The sequence below is a fragment of the Vicugna pacos genome, chromosome 6 (assembly GCF_048564905.1).
Source record: "Vicugna pacos chromosome 6, VicPac4, whole genome shotgun sequence".
Taxonomy (NCBI): Eukaryota; Metazoa; Chordata; class Mammalia; order Artiodactyla; family Camelidae; genus Vicugna; species Vicugna pacos.
The window spans coordinates 49,647,010-49,663,808 of record NC_132992.1 but is presented as its reverse complement, the minus strand read 5'-3'; the positions used below and the strand labels follow the sequence as shown (position 1 = coordinate 49,663,808).

Genomic DNA, 16,799 nt, shown 5'->3' with positions numbered 1-16,799 from the left:
CTTTTATACCTAAGGCACATCTCAATTTGGACTAGCCACATTTCAAGTTCTTAATAGCTGCATGTGACTAGCAGTCACTGTACTAGACAGTGCAGGTCCTCAATTATCTCCTTAATCCTCTACCAACTCTTTCCGAATCTTTTGTCTTTTCCTAAGGATCTAAGTGCCCTCAGTATATCCTGTTGAGCTTTTTAAAAAGTTAATGAAGAACTAAATATTTATCACAGACACCAGTACGTTATTCTTCTCTCTGACTTCAAGGATCTTACATTATAATAAAAGGAGCAAGACATATATAGAAATAATCATAAGTTACAGAATATGGTGAATAAAGTGAGAATTTTTAGAAAATGATGTCATAGGGCCTATGTCTTAAAATAATTAATATATCTTCCATGCCTCTATTTTGCATCATCTTCCTTCCTATTCATATTTCCACATCAACTCATTTCTCCCCATTACATAAATAAGTGATAATGGGGATTTAATTTATCTTGGTTCCAAAGCAGTTAAATAAAATTGAATATCTTTCTCATTTTAAAATCATATGAAACTAGGAATTGTAAAATACATTTTATATGACAAAAATAAATCTCAAAATAAAAAATCAATGCTAGCAATCATTCAGAGAAGACAATAAAGAAAAATAAAAGGAAAAAAACTCATTAGGAACAATTTATTCCGCCCAAATTATTATGGCATCATTATCCTTTATTTCCTATTTCTCTGAGAAGATGGTAGAAAATAGTAATCCGTTGTTAGCAATATTAGGCCCTGTAGGTTAATTCCAAATAGCAGTTCCTCCTCCTACCAAGTCTGTATACTCCATTTTTGCTATTATACATAGGAATTCGATTCTTTCCTCTATTTGTATATGTAAATACTCTTAGAAACAGATAAAGGAAAAAATCTGAATGGATTTACACTGTGCTGTCTCTGAGACTTAAAGTTTGTCTGTGAGAGGTATATGTGAATACCTATGTTTAATTCAATAGTTATTTAGCTGAGAATTACAAAGAATTAACAGATATGTTTCCTACAAGTAGGAAGGCCCCTTGGGGATACAACTTAGAGTTGAACTGTTAAACACTATAATTGGGGTTTTTTGTACCTGAATTACAAAAGACTAATTTGACATTCCTGCTGTTTTTTTTACACTGAAGAAATGATGCGTGGGCTATGTACTGTTGGAGATATGCCGAGTCTCCCAGATTACCTATGCAGGAGGCATGAATTGGGAGAGGTGGCCAGATCCTATGGCATTGGTATGACATAGGGTTTCCCAAAGTGTGGAGGGGACAGAGATTCAAACTATAGAGATTGGGGAAAGAAGGTCCCCTCTGAGAGCAGGAAGGCCTACCTGGAGAGCACTAGGGCTAGGAACTAGGTTGAGCACACAAGAGAATTCCCATGGGTGGGGTTTAACCTTTCTATGCTCGCTATCACAATAAGGAAATAGTCATATTTAGCAAACAGCTTAAAATATGGAATTTATTATGTATTTATTTTATTTTCTCCAACTCCCCAGTAAAATCAGGCACACCTGACCAGCCTTCGGTTGACGGTGGTGAGAGAGTAACAGGAATGGGAGAAAAAAAGAGAATTGTGGCCTGCTTCATATCCATTTCCTCACAGCAGGCCCTGGCCGAGGCAGGACCGCACGGTGAGGGGAGTGGCAGGCAGCAGGAGTTCGGGTGTCCTGCACCAAGGAAGAGCCGGGCCTCTGTGAAGTTGGAAACAACATGGAGGAGCATGAGCCCCGGGATGGAACTTTCAGATGTGAGCCAGAAGTAGATATGAAACAACCAACCTCCCTTATTCTTATATATCCAGAGGCAGGTACTCTTACCAGGCAGAGATGTTGTAGCGCATAGAAAGGAGGCTGGAGGGAGATGCACCTAATTTACACCATTGTTATTCCCGAGTAGGACAAGGTAGTGATGAAGTTGGGCTCTTAAGTCAGATAGAGGTAACTTTGTATCCCATTTCTACCACTAAATAGCTATGGGAACTGAGGCAAGTATTCTCTCTTGGTTTCTATCAATAAAATGGAAATAACATTAATATCTTCTTTGTAGTATTTTGAGAAATAAATTACATAATGTATAAAAGTTTTCAGTAAAATACCTATCACAGAGTCAAATGCTTAATACTATCTGCTATTATAATTCAACTTTTTACTTTAGTCTTTTTATTTTCATGTATATATACTGAATGTTTATTACTTTAATAATTGAAAAATAATTTAGCATATCGCTCTGAATAAAGGTATTTCCATGCTGTGAAAAGAAAAAAAAACTGGCCATTACACTGGCCATTAAGGGGATGTTATGAAATTTTAAAGCAAAAGACTCTTACTTTCAGCTGAAGTTTTTGGTATTCAAGAACTCTCTAGGCAGGTTGCAACTTACTTTTAAAACAAACTTCTTTAATTTTTAATTATTCAATAACCACTCACCCTGAGAAAACTTGAGACACATATAAGCATCTTGAGAGAGGTTGTAGTTGAAACATGTAAATAAAAGTTAAGCAAATAACATAGATAAATCTAGGAAACATAAGGACAGCCAAGACTGGGTAAACAAGAGACAGACTAGAAGCTTTAGACAGTTGGAGAATAAAAGGAAGCACAATATGTTGGAAGCAAAGAGGGAAGAATTTCAAGGGAGAAAAGATAATCAGTGCCAAATGCTACAGAGAGAACAAGGAGAACTGATAGGATTATTAAATTAATTTTGGCAGAATGTCAAATTGAAAGAATTTTTTTAAAATAACCAGTAACTTGTATAAATGTCAATATTAGGCTATTTCCCAAGAACTCTGAAAAAGAGGGAATAGATAGTGAAAGAGTAAATCAAAGGGAAAGGATCTTTTTGGTGCACAGGAAAGCTGATTAGTTTGGAGGCAGAGGGAGATTTGCAGATTGGCACTGAGGTTTTAAAGATTTCCAAGTGTTTTCAATACCTGAAGGGTTGTACAGCCATTGAGCTCTACAAAGCTGCCCCAACATCCCAAAGTAATAAATCTTGGAAACAATATAAATAGAAAAAGAAGCAAACATATGTTTCTCACTCTCTGTTCCGTGTGGGCCTACCTGCATGGGGCTGTGCATAACAGGGCCCAATTCACAAACCAAAGCCATCAATATCATTTATCTAGATTTACTGTCTCTGACAAGGCTACACAGACTTACAGGTTCCTTCATTTTCCTTCCTAGCCTTCACATTCTGGAAAAAAGAGTACATCCTCCTAACAATCATAGAGCTTTCTCTTCATTGAACCAGAAGCAGTGGGAAACTAATGGTGTAACTTGTTTCTCGTCTGAATTTTGTGAAATTCTCCAAATATGCAAAGCTTTTGACAAAGGTTAAGAGAATCTCTCATCCTGCCCCGATCCCCTACACCAGCTCTAACAATGATATATTAAGTTTTGTAGAAAAATATCTTTAGAATTACCCTAATCATCATCTTATATGTTTATACTACTTCAGTATCTGTCTTAGAAGATGGAAACTTAGAAAGAATAAGTGACCTGCCCAAGGAAATTAGCCACTGAATAGCAAAGCTCCTCAATGAATCTATGTTTTCGAATTATTGGCTGAGGGCTTTTTCAAATTAACTAGATTGTCTCCTAAATTTTGAAAAGATTAAATTCTTCATATAAAATAACAAATTGTGGGATAAATATATTTCTAGTAGGCATCCTATTTTCATTAACATCTTACAATATTTCTGTTTTCATTAATAGAAAAGATTCTATTCATAGATTAATTCTATTCTAATGGATAAATAGAACGAACAACCATGAAGGATTTTATATGTTGAACAATTTTTTTTTACCTTTTTGAGAAATGTTTCTACCTGTCTAAACAGAAATGTGTTAGTCAAAACGGGTGTGCCTTTCCTTCCCATAGCAAAGCATACATTGCATAACTTTGACTCCATATTGAATGACATGACTTGAAAAAGAGGCTACTTTTAGTCCTGGAATACCTCTTTCTCTGGATTTATATCCGAGCTTTAGCTCAAAGTGTAAAATTGCCTACCCAGCCTGGACACCAGTGTTTGAATAAGACTAAGATTGGATAAAAAACATTTTTAATGCTCTTTTCAATTTCACAACTGAGCCAATTTCTGTATTTTTTAACTTTTAAAATAAAGTTTTTTTTAAAAAAAATTTAATTCTCAAGATAAAGCCTTCATAAAACTAGCTTTAAAGAAACCCTTGGACAAAATACAATTAGCATATTGTACTGTAATTCTACTGTCCATGTTTAATCTTTTCCACAGACTTTAAAAAGTATATTTTATGTCATCCCTAAATCCATGATTCTCTGTAATACAGCAAGGGTTTTCTCGTCTGTTCACTCTGTCCTCTCCTCAGCACTCAGCAACAGACAGTTTGCTCCTTCTTAAAATTCCCCTTTGCATGGCCTTGTGACAGCTCACTCTTCTGGTGCTTTCCAAATTCTCCATGGATTCTCAGTTTCCTTTAGTGGCTACATTTCTTTCTCCCGGACCGTAACTGTTTTTCAATGCCTGCTCTTCTCTCTTAGCACCTTCTTTTTTAAAGGACACTAAATAATTCCATGCCAATGACTGTCATCTAACCTTCATGGAAGTAAATTCAAGGGCTTCACTGTTCTAATTCCTCAAAAATATACACATAATAAGATGGAAACCACTCTACCTAAGACACAGTTTGGCATATGATCAAGGTTTTACAGACTATTTCACTACTATAAAGAATCCAACACTCATATGTCATTAACAGCCAAATCTTCAACATAAAAATCAATAATTTAAACAAGGTCTCCTAAACTTTTTACTGTGTTTTTCCATGCTACAGCTTTCACCAAGCTGCTTTCAAGATCAAGAATTGCTGGTGGCTCCATTTAGAAGGCCTTCTCATCAAGTCTTCAGAATATCACTTTAAAAATACAACCCTATTCATGTAACTTTCTTCTCCCTGCTTTAAACCAATGGCGGACACACTTCCCTTAAGAAAAAGCTTAAAACCTTAGTGTGGCTATGAATCTCTGCCTATACTATTCTCTCTTTGTATATACTTCACTTTCTCTTTCACACACCATGTTCCAACTACAAAGGAATCCTCTCCAATCTTTCCCACTTTAGCCTTTGACACAAACTGTTTGCCCTTTCAAGAAAAATCAACAAATCTTCAAGGTTACCATACTCTACTTGTATACTATGTTTAAATAATTATTTGCCTCATTATTTCGAGACAGTCTCCTAGACTAGACTCCAGATACATCCATCCATTTTCTGTTCTTCAGAAATGCCAAGCACACTCCTGCCTCTGGGCCATCGTTCCTGCTCTTCCCTCTACGTGAAGTTTCTTCTTTCAGATGTCCACCCCCTTCCTACTCTTTTCTGCTCTAATGTTACATCAACAAAGAGGCTTTCCCTAACCATGCTCTGTAAAATAGTCTCCCCCGCCAGCCAACTTCTATCATTCTTTATTTCCTTTACATTATTTAAATTTTCTTTATAATCGTTATTACCATCTAAAATATTATTAATTTATATACATATTTTTTAAATTTACTGTCTTTATTCTGCAACTAGAATAGAAGCTTCATAAGAGTTGGGACTGTTTTTTCATTGCTATATCTCTAGTATTATGACAATGCTTGGTACATAGTACAAGCTCAAATAAATACTATAGCTATAGAATATGTGACTAGATTAATCCTACTCTCTATTTCACATTTTTGTTTTGATTGCCTGTGCAAAATTAACACACTAAAGGATGAACAAAATATCAATTTAAATTCATACTCTGTAGTCATACTGAAGTTCATTTACCAATACATTCAAAATGTTTTTCAAAAGTGTAGTATTTACTTTACTTTCAGCATTATTTTACAAATCTATAAACTACATTAAGAAGTTGATTCCTTTTTATAAACTGGAGATACAATGAACCACATCAGGATCAACAAAAAATCCAAGGTAAACAAAAACAGAGTAATGCAAATAAACTGAAAGCATGTTACCTCAGATGAATGGGTTAGCTAAGATGCATTATCAATTAAGTGTCTATAGCCTATGTGCCACCTTTAAAATATAGTAATCATTTAGAGAAGAATCATATGTATCATTCTTGAATCCATCCTGATTTACCTATTCACAAATATCCGTATCATAATTATTAATCAATAGCAATGTTTTTCGTAGATACCTCAGAAATGACTGTGACATAGTAGAAAACCTGATCTAATATAATCTAAACAAGAGGCAGAAGACAAAAAGCTATAACTTATTTTTTTTTATTCCAAGTGTTATTTTGACAGACATCTAAACCAGTAAGGAAATCTGATTTCCATATTTGTCTTATTCAGATGTTCATAAATCCTCTCAGTTGCCAATATCCCACTAATACATCTTTAGTATAAAGTATCAAAACAGCCTGTTGAATTCCAGAGGACACATCATGTAAGTGATTATACTGCTATTTTTAGTTTTATTTTAAAAAGTCACTAATTATAATCATAGTTTACTAATTAGAAATAATTATTATAATAAAAGGTTTACAATTATTATTTGTAAATAAATCTAGGCTAATACAATGCCTGTTTAAAAAAAAAGAACAGAATAAAAGATTCACCTAATAAATATTCCAATGTGATTCAAATGGCACATATTTGAAAGGTAGCAGCCCACATGCAAAAATAGTAAAAGAATAACATTGCTTAATGGTTTGATGGATGTGTGGCATATCTATTTGAACATTTAGATGGCAGCATTTTGCAAATGGCTTAAGCACTAATGTCATCTGAATAAATTCAAGTTTATGACAGGAATACAAACCTGGATACTTTCTTTGCATATGTGTACTCCTAAGTGATTCTTTGCAGATAAGATGACAGGATATACTTTTCTTCCTGAAACAAGCTGCTGGCTAAATAAAGCAAGAAGTATGCTGTATCACCTGCTTTTGCTAAATTGAAATACACGTAATAACTGTGTACCTTCTAACAAAAAAAGAAAGGCATCAAGGAAAGTTTGAGTTTGGTACTTTTTAACTTTGTTTGAATGAGTCAGAGTAGAAACAAATTATTTTCTTTCTTCCTCTAATCCACTCCTGTTGAAATTGGGGGTACTTAGTACTCTGTTGTCCAACAGACATATATTCAAACATTACCATATCCAAAAGCCATTGCTTTCATTTTAGCAAATATATAACACTCTTTCATAAGCCAATTGTTCAAAAATTCTTACTTGACTTTTGCTCTCAACCATGACGGAGTAGTTAATGCTGGGTATCTTTCCCATGAAGAGAATCACTAAACTAGAAAAAAAAATGTATGTATTAACTTTTCAAGCACTAAACAAGAAGCAACATGGGACTGTCATACGTGCAACAAGGAAAACAAAAAAAAGTGATCCCCACGATTGTCTTAAAGATTACCCTGCTTTCTCCCAGGGCAGGGCACTTTCCTTCTAAGGAGCCAGGAAGTAAAGACTGAGCTGATCAGAAGTCTCTATGAGATGAGGAGTCCAAGAAAGGAGTTCTAGGTTTGCTGAATGACTGGATTTGCCAGGAGAGTTTACTTGATGGGACACCCCAGAAAACTGCATGAATGCATTGACTCAAGGTATCAATCAATCAATGAAGAGAAAAATTAGATATGTTTGTGCATACACACACTTGTGCCTACACACAGACATACAGCTCTATCCACTGCAATGGCACTAGTAACAACACACATGCATAATTCAGAGATTTTTATTTATTTCACCAGTAGAGCCTAGAAGCAATCAACATCGGTGGCAGTTAGCACTCCTAAAATCCATACCTTGATTGAAACAGTATTATCTACAGAAAGGAAGCAGGTGTCTCTTGGCAAAATAGCTGATTTTAAGGCTAGGATAGGGAAAGTAGAAGATAAGCCTGAAAGTGGTGGGAGCCCATCAAAAGGACACAGGAAGCAGCTTGGAGGAGTTCCCACTGCCCAAATCTGGAACAATTTGAACATCAAAATAATTACAGCAATAGATTGTCATCTATAGAATGAAATAAGATTCAATGATACTATGGAGATAAATATATATGAATAAAGAAAGAAAAAAGAGAGAAGGGAAATTAAGAGTAGACTGCCAAATAATAAATATAGAAAAAATTATAGAGTTAGAAAGATTATTAATGATACTATAAATAGTGGATAAAAATTTGATGACTAACAGAATATTTACAGTCTCAAAATACAAAGTAAATTAAAAAGACTTTAACCATATGATCAAAGTTAACATCACTAATACTGGGACAAACTGACACCATGTGCCTCCCAATATAATTCACTGAGAAGGGCAGAACATCACTTTTGTGAAACACTCATCAAAAATTCATAACCTGAATCTAATCACACTGAAACCCAAACAAATCCAAACTAAGGGAAGCTCTGGTCAGTATGCTTCAAAATATACATCAAGAAAGACAAAGAAAGCCTAAGGAACAAATCCATTGAAGCACATTTAAGAGGCATGACAAACAAATGCAATGCTTGATCTTGGATACTGGACAAGGGGCATAAGGAAACGGACAGGACAAAAGTTTAATATGTACTGTGGATTAAATAATATGATATCAATATAAAAATTTTGATCTGAAAAGTATACTGTGGCTATGTAAGAGAATGTCCTTCTTATTAGGAAATACATACTGAAATATTTAGTGGTAAAGGGGTATTATATCTCCAGTTTACTGGCAAGTGTTTAGGGAAAAATGTAACTGAATCAAGAACTGCATATGTGTGGGTGTGTCCGTAACGTGTATGTTAGTGTGTGTGTGTGTGTGTATATGGAGAGAGAGCAAGAGAGAGAATGATAAAGCAAATAGAAATGGCAAAAAGTATAAACAAATGTTGAATATGGGTAAGAGTATTTAGGATTTTATTGCACTGTTCTTGCAATTTCAAACAAGGTTTCAAATCATGTAAAAAATTAGAAAGAAAAAATTTATATTTTGTGACAAAGTTGTGCCTATGAAAAATTTTATGTGTGATATAAAAATATTTGGAAGTCAAAAAAGACATTTTAATATAGAATGAAAGGTATTTCTGAACATTGAGATGGAGTACATTAGCACACTATTTGATGAAAAATGCCCAGGAAAATGGATTCATAAAGACAATACAAAGTCCACAGGAATAAGTTTAAAATTTAAGTTATAATCTATATGATAATTAAATAAATATACAGGTAACAAATTCTAATATTTAGGCTTTGACAAATGAAGTATTTATTTTAAAACAAATTTCTAAACAAGATAAACCATTTTCCTCAACTAAAGTTTGCTAGCATTAGTTAGAATTTAATATTCCTGTTATTTTTATCCACAACCATTATGAAGATGGACATTTATCAATGAAACAATTACTTATTCCAGAAAGGAATTAACTTTTATCTAGTGGGCAGTATATAGATCCATCTCTAAGCAATGTATAGTTTAGAGTGGACAATAAAATTATATTTTGCCTCCATTATACACAGAAGCCCAATTTTATTAGATCTTCAATTGCCTTTACACATCATTACCCTGCTGGCTAAGCCACTAGCCCATGAACTTCAGAGCAATGCATGGGATTTTGCCATATAACCCCAACCGACAAAATTCTTGCTTCATGCAATAAAACTATAGGGTTCACAGACTTTGGAAATGTAAATGTCTCATTAGGTCATCCTGCCCATTATTTCGAAAGATTATTACTCACTTATATGGTCTCTATTCCCAAGTGGTTTACCCAGTGAGACTTTTAACAGCACTTACAACTTTCTCTGCTGATTTCTGAAGACCACTTAATAATGAAAGCCCTATGGATTTCTTTACAGCCTACATGTATATTTTCCACAAAGAACTTAAAGGATGAAGTACCAAATTTTCTTGTATCTCCATAAAAACCGAATCTCTCCATTGATTTCTTCAATGTATTTCTTCTTTCCACTCAGTCTCACAAAGTTTTGCTTCAAATTTAGACCACAAGCAAAAATAAAAATAAAAATAAAAATAAAAATAAAAATAAAAATAATAATAATAATAATAATAATAATAATACCAGTGGTAATATTTTGTTTTAATACCTGTGGTTTGACTGGTCAAGGAATATATACCATAGAGATAATATGGTTGTAAATGCTTCAGTCATTAAAAAGAGTCCATTAATTACCATTCGAAAATTAATACAATAACAATACTGGTCCATAAAGTAAAATTTCACTGCAAAATTTATTTTAATTTATTATGTAATATGCTCAGATAAATATGCCAAAAAGCTTAATTTTTTCTCAAATCATTTATATCAAAACTAATGGGACCAACTTTTATTTATTTCAATTTTATTTTAGCATTATTTATAGACTGGCACTCTGGAAACTCTCTTGCATTCTTATTTAGGTCTTACCTCTAGAGACTGGTTCTACAAATTGTTTTGAGATCAGGGAATATGGTCACTACCAAAGCATTCTACCACTGCTATGAAGGACAGAATATTCTATTCTTAAATCATTTAATAATTGATTTTTTGTATTTCTATACCATTTTCATATTAATATAAATAGGATATTATAATTGCATTTGAAAAATATTAGTGCTTTCTGTAAGAATATAAAATTAATTAATATGGTTTTAATATTAAATAATAAGTTATTTATTTTGAAGTATTTTAAACACTGTATTAATAAAATGATTCAATTAATTTCTATTTGTTTAAAAACATGTTTTATTTAATCCACAAATGTTATCTCGATAAATTTCAAAAATCAAAAATAGTATGAAGCACATACTTTGTCCACAGTGAATATAATTAGGAGAAAAAATTTAAAAAAATAGTCAAAACCCAACTGTGTGTGAAACAACAAAATAAGAACACAAATCCCTTCCTGATTCTCAGATAAGAAAAAAAATTTAAAACACAATTGTAAATTTCTGATGAACGTTTATAGAAAATCCGTATTTTTAATTGGTAAATTTGTAATCATGTTTAACTAGAAGGAGAATTCTCTGTTAACAAGAAGCTATAAGAAATATTCAAAAGTAGAAAAAAATAGAAAGTATCATAGTAATCTTCAGTTATAGATTCAAGAATTCTACCACAGAATATTAGGCCAAAATCAAGAATTGTCAATATTTTTAAGAAAGCCAAAATACTGAAATAGTCCAGCAAATACAATATGCAGAATTTACACCTAAGGAAAGAGACTTAACAGAGTATTCGTAACAGTAATGTAAAATATGTGCATTTAATACATGCATAAAAATAAATACTGGGGCACATTCATGATAAAGCACAGTGTTATAAAGGAGGGGAAGTTATAAAAAGCATGTTACAAAGGTATAAATTTAAAATTATACATAGTTGTTGAATTAAAAATTTCTTTAGATTTTTAAATGGAAGAATGGACACAAAGAGTTAGTGTCTTTAAAGTTCAACCTGAAAAATCACCCCTAAATATCATATTAATACCATAAAATTAAAATTGAATGAGAAAAATATCCAAAAGTTTCAATATCTACCTAATGAGATTTTCAGAAAAGGAGCTATGTAATTTTGGCAACCCTGAGGAATTCACTGACCTTCCATCAAAAACAGACAGAACTTGAAGTGACTACCCAGTAAGAGAACTATGGGAATAAACATTCTCCTTCCCTACTATCTTCAGGTCTTACTCTCCAAAATCAATATGAAGACAGAGACCATGCGAGCCCTACTGACCTATGTAGACACACAGGTCAGCTTCCTGGATCAGAGAGCACTGTGGATGAGAAAGAGAGGTATACTAGGAGGGACAGATATCCATACAACAACCTTTGTCCAGTTCTAATTGGATGTCTCTTTCCTGCTGACAAGCAGGACAAATTTTTTATTTTTTGGGTCTTCTCCCAGTTTGTGGCTGATCCTTTTACTTTCTTTGTGGTTTCTTTTTATTCATAGGAAGACTTGACTTTTATATAATTAAACTTAGAATCTTTCTCCCTAAATAGTTTTTTTCTTTTACTAAGTTATTTTAATTCAATATTCTTGTAATCGTCACAGCAAACATATGTTGTACCTACCACTGTTTTTCTCATTCTACAGCTAAGAAAATAGCCTTAGAGAGACCAAATAACATATCTTGGGATTCCCAATCAGACATTTTGGACCCAAAGCCCACATTCCTACCCACATCTTACCTACAATGCTATATGACTCTTGTTGAATACTGTTGTGCACACACCTGTACAACTGTATATGTCTCTAAGTTAAACTCCTAAATTTGGACTTTTAGGTTGTATACATTTGAAATTTTGATGGATACTGACAAATCTTCCAATCTTTCTATCCCCTTGCCTTCTTTGAGTACCACCATTTAAAAAGAATATGATTTAGTCTTATAAGTTTAAATGGTATTGTGACACTGTTTTAATATGCAACATTAATTATGAGTTAAGTTTAGCATATCAACACTTTTGGTCATGATTTTTCTCCCTGGAGACTTTTTAAAAATACGTCTTTCTCCTTTTTTTAATTAGTTGTTTGTCTTTTGGGTAATGATTTGAATGTTTTCACCTTGTCATTACCTATTCTCTCCACTGATATTTTATTTTTGTCTTCATGTTGTTTATGGCTATTGACAAATAAAAGATAAAATTTCTATGTAATTTATTATTTTTCTTTTATGGGCTTTGTGACATACATGTTATTGTTGCTAATACAAAGGGTACTTTTTATTATATTTTAATCAATCATTGTTTATTGTGGGTTACAGGCTTTTAAATAATAATGTACCCATTTCCTTAAACAACTTACTTTATCATTACTCAAAGATTGTTCAGTTTATTCTCCTGGAGTAGCCAGTATAAATCATACTTCTTAGAAATAATTAGAATTTTGCTTCTTCCCATTATTTTTTTTTCTATGAACATTTTGGAATAATGTTAAATGATAATGGAAATGAGTCATCCTTTTTGATCCTTATTGTAATGGGAATTTTTCTAGTGTTTTACGACTGTGAACAATGTTGGCTTTTAATTCGAGGTACATTTCAATATTTAGTCCAAATTCATCAATTCCTTTTTATAAAGAATTTTTAACAGAAATAGATATTATTGTTTCTCAAATGCTTCTCTAAAATTTTCAAGTATATATATGTATAAAACTTACCATATTATATAATCAGTTTGACTTCCTACTTTTTAAATGTAACATTATATTTCCATCAATTTCCCATTTTGAGATAACTTCAGCAATTGTTAAATATTGTATTATATGGGTATACCAAAATTTATTTTAAAACTCTCCTGTTTTTAGACATCTGGATAGGTTCCAAATTTTTTCTGTTACAAATCACTATTACAGAACCATTCTACCTCTCTAGATTATATTTTTACATATGCTATTCTCTATTTTCTAACTATATTTCCTCATTTTCCTACCTAAAAATCTTTCACTCCCCTTTGAACACCCAGCTCAACTGTCAATTTTGAATGTATAGACACTATCTTTATAATTATTCTCTTTCAGTCTTTCCATATTAACTTGTTCATGGCATTTATTAATTTGTGATATCATTTCTCTCTCTAAATGTCAACCTTTGTCAAACCACAGGATCAGTTCCAGCAGCAATTCTCTCTTATTCATTCATCTTTTCCTAATATCTACCTCAGCATCTAACACACAATAGACCATCAAAAAAAACTTTTGTGGAATTATTAAATGAACAGATGAATAACTGAATTAATGAATGACTGATAAAGAAACATATAAATAGACAAAGAAGGACCATGTTGACAAAGGTTATGTGGTCTCTGAAAAGATGCTTGGAATTTAACTGCAGATAATTAGGACCCAATGAAATGTTAAGCAGGTTAGTGTCATGATTATCATGAGTTTATTTTTATCACCACTTTTGTTTTCACCACCTATCCATTTCTCATAATTATCCCTTTAATCTAATTTACATATTCATAGGGTATGGACCACTATACAGATAGTAATAAGTACACAGTATATATTGTACATATAAGTAGCAACACAAAATTCCAAATTCCAAATTCTATCACAGAGGTGACTCATGACAATGGAAGGATTTACTAATTCAGCATGGTATTATGATAATAATAATGGAAATGGCAACAGGAATTACCATTTACTGCATGCCTTCTCTAAAGAGACAATGAAATACCAGATTGTTATCATAAAATATTCATATAAAAATTATTAAATATAGTTTTAACCCCAATTATAGAGAAAAAATACAGATTTAGAAAAGAATAAGTAGGTTACACAGGGCTTCACAATTAAAAAGTGATGGAACTAGAATTAAAACCCAGATATACCTGATTCTAAAATCAATATGTCATCATCTCTTATGGCACAAACACATTACTAACCTGTGTTTTACATATCACTTACTACAACAGAATGTTTTCTCTCAGAAGTAAACTAGTTATTTCCCATCAACAAATGATTTTGAGATTATTCATACAAATAATTTCTGAGAACATAATGTAACTTTTCTGAGGTTGCAAATGAAACAAATGTATTAAAAGAGTTAAAGCAATTACCTCGTTTAAATATCAAATCATCTCCTAATTACTATTAACCAATTAATTCTTTTATTTTGAAAAAACCGTAATGCAGTTCTCAATTACTGTAATCAACTAACCCAAAAGAGAGGTTTAAGTAAGGGCAGTTCATGGAATAATGTCTTCTCTCCTAGTTTGGTACTGTCTTCAGTCACATGAGGGAGATGGGAATTGTTCCCTAATGCCCTAGTCATCGATCTAAAAAGGTGAAGGTTTTAAGAACTCCAGGCAATTTACCTCAAGTAATTTTACTGAAAATTCTGGAATGTTACCCTTTTAAGATAATTTAATTATGTGGTATTTTTCTAACAAAGGTAATTTTACAAAACTGCTTTATAAAGAGACTGCTGCAACTGGCAATTCATAAATATCTGACAATTTTTATTTGACTGCAAATAAAGTAAGGGAATTAGAGATATAAATGCATGGTTGCTAAGAAAGCTTTATAAAGAGGGTGAACTGATTGTGTAGTATATTTTATTATAATGTTTCAAACAATATAGTGTCTTTTGCAATACTACATAAAATCGGTTTTTATGCCAAATCTTACCATATTAGCTTTTCTGTATGCATTACTATATTACAAAATTACTGATGAGTTCTTTATGTATTCCATTTACAAAACATAATTATTTCAAGAGCTTATAGTCAAGCTATCCATCAAATCATTAATGTTGTACTGTTCCCTTGTGAATACTCAAAATCTATTTCTTTCTCTCCTTGTGTAAGTTTTTAAATAAAGTCTATACTAAATTATTATATTACTGAATGCACTAGCAAATAGCAGCAGCCTGGTGATTCTGTAGATATTTTATGTAAGAATCTGCCAAACGTTCCCTATAGAAATTATTCTCTTAAATGTGATGGGGTCTTTGGGAAAATCACTTTAGAATCAAAGTTGGTTCCCTATTTTCTGAAGTGAATGGCTTTTTAATTCCCTAGTGCAAAATAGCCTTTTGTGAGTTTTGAATAATGCTTTTCTATGGCAGTGCTTGTAATTATTCTCAAGCATCAGTGGAAAAGAAGGAAATAAAATCAGACAAAGAGAATAGAATGTCAGAGCATTAAGCTGTCAACATATTTATGTCCCTAAGACTATTCAAATTAGGATATTATATTTAAAGACCAAGGTAAAGTTCAGTGGGAGCTGTAAGTCTTTAAATTTCTGCCAAAGCCTTTAGGAAATGAAATGGAAAATGTATTGTTTCAGCTTAGAATCACTTTGTACAATGAAAGCTTTCAGTGCTTTCAAGCTTAGAGCTTCATGAGAACAAGCTGTTCCCCTGAAATTCCATCATCTTTCCCATTTATGACCCTAGTGTCATATGCTTCTCCCCATGATTGCAATTCTAATCAAAGTCTGCAAACTGATTCTGGAACAACTCATTTATAGAGCAGGATCTCTCACTTAGGAAAAGTTAACAGATGAGGACAAAAGGGATTATGCTATAATTTAGTAATGTACTTTCTTAATCATTATTCAGTAGTGATGCTGAACTACAAAAGCTCTTCTACTCCTTAAAAAAAAAAGCACTACCCAGCATGTACTAAAATGTGTATATATTTTCTGCATGAAATGGGAGAGAACAATACGGTATAATTTTATTGTTTGAATTATCTTTCCTATAAGCTGGCCAGTTCATCAATGTTCAAGATATATATATCCCTTAAAAGTTAACATTAGTAAAATCATAGTTTGCAAAGTAAAATCATATTATCTACCTAAGACAATAATATTTGAGAAGAATCTTCCTAAAGGCATGCGAGAGTGGTGAATTCACTGTAGGAGAACTGAGGACAACAGAGAGATTCCTATCTTTAATTCTACTACCTTCAGCACAATTTTGTGCAAGTATATTAACACCTTTATGCCACTGCTTCACCTAAGGTAAAATGAGGGAGTTTATACTAATCAGAGATGGCAAACAGGTTTTTCTTTCTGGGCCATTTCTTAATTAACAGAGGTGGCTACATGAAGTATATGTTGGTTATGTGACGGTAAGAATGTGATGTATTAGAAACATCCGCCTAATCATGGGACGGGTCAGTGGTGACATCTATGCATGAAATTAACCATCCGTAGGCTACATGACAGTCACATCTCTCCTAGATATGTCTATAAATGCAGTAGCTCTGTAGATGTGCTTCAAGGACTGCAATAGAGAAAAATAAGATCAAGATATTAAGGTACCAATTGCCTATGCGTATGCAC

General features: G+C 32.5%; 1 protein-coding gene across 11 annotated transcripts in view; it reads right to left on the bottom strand.

Moving 5' to 3' along the window:
- The window catches only part of FANCM (FA complementation group M), a 765,839-nt gene that overhangs the window by 245,543 nt on the left and 503,497 nt on the right, over positions 1–16,799 (bottom strand). The window contains exon 31 of one of the 11 annotated variants that reach the window (XM_072962992.1): positions 6,863–6,925. The exons of 9 other annotated variants lie outside the window; for them this stretch is intronic. The gene's annotated coding sequence lies outside the window, so the exon portion shown is untranslated. Of the gene's footprint in view, positions 1–6,862; positions 6,926–7,248; positions 7,316–16,799 lie in introns of those variants that run through there. One more of the 11 variants, XM_072962993.1, reaches the window with a different exon arrangement.